General features: G+C 31.4%; 1 pseudogene; it reads right to left on the bottom strand.

Annotated features, from left to right (window-relative positions):
* Positions 1–3857: 3857 nt before the first annotated feature.
* LOC137816804 (small nucleolar RNA R71) lies at positions 3858–3963 on the bottom strand (annotated as a pseudogene).
* Positions 3964–4607: the final 644 nt, after the last annotated feature.

Below are 4607 nucleotides of genomic sequence, written 5' to 3'. Positions count from 1 at the left end.
CACAATACAGTTCTTCTTAAACAGAGTTTCCTCCTTGGTATTCAACAAAACTTAAAGTCTGCTAGTATGTCTGATATTGATGGGCTTATCTGTCAAGAAAAGATTGTTAAAGATGAGCTTGATTGTGCTCTTCACTGTCAATATTTGTTTTGGAAAAAAAGGACTAAAATGCTTTGGTTTAAAGATGGGGATAGAAATACTGCTTTTTTCCATGCTATGGTCAAAAGGAGAAATAATTCTAGTGGGATTCATCGTCTACGGATTGATAATGCGGTTATTGAGGATCCTAAACTCATTGGAGAACATATTTTGGACTTTTATAAAACTCTTTATATTGATTCTATTGCGGAGAATATGAAGTTGATTAAATGTCCTAATTTTTTGGAAATAAAAATGTTGTTTTAACCTTAATGGTAATAGTGCTTCTGGTCCTGATGGTTTTGGTGGTTTTTTTCTATCACCCTTGTTGGGAAATTATTGGAACAGATGTTTTTAATGCTATCCAACAGTTTTTTAAACAAAATTGGGTTCTCCCTGAAATGAACAATAATGTGGTATCTCTTATTCCTAAGATCCATGGTGCTGAATCCATTAAAGATTACAGGCCAATTGTTGTTGCTAAATTTAAATTTAAGATTATTTCCAAGATTCTGGCAGATCGACTTGCTCTTGTGGCTAAAATAATTTCTCCTAATCAGTATGGGTTTGTGCAGGTCAGACATATTCAGGATTGTCTTGGTATTGCTTCTGAAGCTATTAACATACTTTCTTAAAAGGTTTGGGGAGGTAATGTGGCTTACAAAGTTGATATTCATAAAGCCTTTGACATTCTGAGTTGGAAGATTTTACTATTAGTTTTGTCACACTTTGGTTTTCACCCCTCGTTTGTCTGTTGGATTAGTATTATTCTTCATTCAGTTATGCTTTCAATCAGAATAAATGAGAATTTGGTGGGATTATTTCCTTGTAGTAGAGGTGTCAGACAAGGTGATCCTTTGTCTTCTCTACTTTTCTGTCTTGCAGGGGAAGTTCTTAGTAGAGGTCTCTCTAAGCTTGTGAATGATAAGAAGATTCTACATATGGCTAGCTGATAAGTGTCTAATTTCAGTAATATTTCATATTAAAATATAGGCACTTATGAGGATTTATTGCTAATTTACATATAAAATAATTCTTAATTTATGAATTTATACCTTTTTACATTTTTTATGAGCTTTATTTGAATAAGAGCATTTTATTCCCAAATTTGGTGTTAATTGCATATTTTTTAGGGAGGATTGAAGATTTGAAGTAAATGAGAATAATTTGAGCTAAAAAGAGAAAGTTGGAAGGTCACAGAATGGAAAAAGATGTAAAAAAAAGACTAGAGTATCTTGCTTGAGCGAGAATGCATCAGAAAGATTGGGCCTTTTTTATGTTTTATCACTTAGCCCATTAGCGCGACACAAAGCGACCTAACCCAGGAAAATTAGGATAAATAGAGGGCTAGAGGCTCAACCCTAGTGTGATAGATTGAGAGGAAAACACCATTGAGTGAATTGTAACCCAATTGGGAGAATGGAAGGTGCTAGAAGTATGCATGACTAATTCTACGCTTTGAGATTGGTAGTAATATGCTCGAACTCTTATGTATTGAGGTGATATCTTATATTAAAATATTCAGTTCTTGATTGATTATTGGTATTGTTGTTTTACTTCTAAATTTCTGTGACAAATTGAGAATCTTAAATTTGACCGAGAGATATTTTTAGGTTTCGGACCTAAACATTAATACTTAACATATTTGAGTGTTAGAGATCGACTTGAAATGTTAATTGCCATTAAAATATGATTGTGATTTCTAAGTTGTTTCTATAAGTATGTGAGAGATCGATATTTAGGAAACAGTCTTAAGAATTTTATATGCGAGAGATTAATATAAATGAATTTTCTACGGACATCAATTTCAATCAAAGAACTTAATATTGACATGCTAATCAAAATACATGAGAGTTAGAGAGATGAAACTTAATTCCTATTTTTTTCAACTTGAAGCAACTAATTGTTTGTCTGTTTTCTTATTAATCATTGCCAACACACTCAATTCAACACTCTTTTTATTATTTTAATCTATATTTAACGATTATTGTACTTGATAATTCACTGTTCCTTGTGGGATCGATACTCGTCCTTAGGAACAATTATTACTTCTGACCAACGCGGTGCATTTACCGTAGAAAGTCATCATGCTTTTGGCGCCGTTGCCGAGGAACATGTTTGATTTTTTAGTATAGTTTCTTAAATATTGTTAATATTCTAATTGTTTGATTTTTATGATTTTTTGTTTTTTAGTGATTTGATATTCTGTTTTTATTGGTCTAATTCTTATTTCTTTGAATTGCTTTCATTTGTTTTTATTATTTTTATATTTTTTATTTATTTTTCTCTTGATTTTGTTTTTGATTTTTATGTTTTTGTTTTTGTGGGATCGATACTCGTCCTTAGGAACAATTATTACTTCTGACCAACGCGGTGCATTTACCGTAGAAAGTCATCATGCTTTTGGCGCCGTTGCCGAGGAACATGTTTGATTTTTTAGTATAGTTTCTTAAATATTGTTAATATTCTAATTGTTTGATTTTTATGATTTTTTGTTTTTTAGTGATTTGATATTCTGTTTTTATTGGTCTAATTCTTATTTCTTTGAATTGCTTTCATTTGTTTTTATTATTTTTATATTTTTTATTTATTTTTCTCTTGATTTTGTTTTTGTTTTATTATATTTTATTTTAGTTCTTTTTTTTTAGGTTTAGTTACGTAGTTTTATTTAGTTTACGTAGTTTTTATTTAATTGTTGGAATTATTTATTATTAGTAATTTTAGTTCTTATTTTTACGTAAGTTACTTAGTTATCTTTAAAGTATTTTAGTTAGTTGTTTACAATTATAGTTTTCAGTTTTATTTTATTTTAGCTTTATTTTGTTTTGTTTTTATTTATTTCTAGTATCTATTTGTTATTTTTAAGTAAGTTATTTTTTATTTTTTGATAGTTTTCTTTTATTTGGTCTTTATTTTATTTATTTTACATAAGTTTTTATTTTATTTTATTTATTTTTCTTCTTCTTCTTGTCTAAATATTTTTGTTAAATTTTCTCTTAGCGTGTGTTTTTTGTTTTGTTTTATTTCATCTTTAAGTTTTAATTTTTAGTTTAGGCAGTTATTGATTTTATTTTAGTTAGCTATTTAAATTCTTGTTTATTTTTGAATTTTTGGAAGAAAAAAATATAAAATATAAATTTTCGGTTACTATTTGTGAATTTTTCTTGCTAACCCTTGCATTAGCTACTTTTATATGATACTAAGAGGTTAAGTTCCAAAAGACCACTTGCTATTTGAAGCAGAAATTGAGAAGGTGGCAAAAGAGAATCAAGAAGATAATAGAGAGGACTCTTCAACATCTTCTTTTTCCATTGATATTTTTCAGGAGAATAACAACATGGCGGGAAAGGAAACACCACCTCCTAGGAGAACTCTTGGAGATTACGCCATACATCAAGGGCCCAGACACTTTTCTAGCATTGTAGTGCCTGCATCTACCAGGGTCTTAAAGATGAAGTATGCGTTCCTTACCCTCATTAGTATCAATCAATTAATGACAATGGATAATGAGGATCCTCATACACACTTGGCTATTTTTTATGAATTGGTGGGAACTATGGGTTTCTAGTCAGGTGATCTTGAGAGTGTATACATGCGTTTATTTCCTTTTTCTTTGGCAAGGAAAGCAAATGAGTGGCATCCTAATCAGAGTTTAACCAGATGGAAGGATGTGGAGGAAATTTTTTTGCAAAGATTTTTCCCAATCTCTCGTTACATTAAAGCTAAGTCTAAAATATATATGTTGAGACAAGGAGCGGAGGAGTCTTTCTGTGAGACATGGGAGAGATTCAAGAGGATGCTAAGAAAATGTCCAAATCATGGGTTTGAAGACATTGCTCAACTGAGCATATTTATCAATGATCTCAGATCTGATACAAAAATGCTCCTAGATGCCGATGCAGATCAAGCAACAAGGATTATTGAAGCTTTGGCCACAACTAATTATCAAGCTCAACATGATAGACAAGGTCATCAAAAGAGAGGAATATTGGAGTTTAATACTGCAAATGCATTGCTCGCAAAATAAAATTCTGACATAGCAGCTTGAGCAACTGATCGCATGGCCAAACTACCCCAGAAGTTGCATGTTGTTCGATCATCCCAAAGTCAGAATATACCTATCAGGTATGATTTTTGTGGAGGTGATCATCCTAATGGTCACTGTTCTTATCAGATCAACTCACCTGAAGCTTAGGTAAATTATATGGGAAATCAAGGAAGGCAAGGCGGTTTTTCCAACAATTATTATCAAGGTCGGAAAAAAAATAAAAATCAGAACTTTGGGTGGAAACAAGACTATAATTCATCCAACAAGCAAGGGTCTTTCCAACAACCGCATCAATCCAATTATCCATCCATCCCCGACAGAATGAGTAAAGTTGAAAATGTTTAGTCAAAGATTGTGAGCTCACAAGAAAATAGCATGGCCACGATTAGGTGTATGCAGACCCAGATAGGACAGATAGCCA

Source organism: Phaseolus vulgaris, chromosome 1 (genome assembly GCF_000499845.2).
Source record: "Phaseolus vulgaris cultivar G19833 chromosome 1, P. vulgaris v2.0, whole genome shotgun sequence".
In the NCBI taxonomy this organism is placed as follows: Eukaryota; Viridiplantae; Streptophyta; class Magnoliopsida; order Fabales; family Fabaceae; genus Phaseolus; species Phaseolus vulgaris.
Note: the sequence above shows the minus strand (reverse complement) of the source record. Positions and strands in the feature narration are given on the sequence as shown.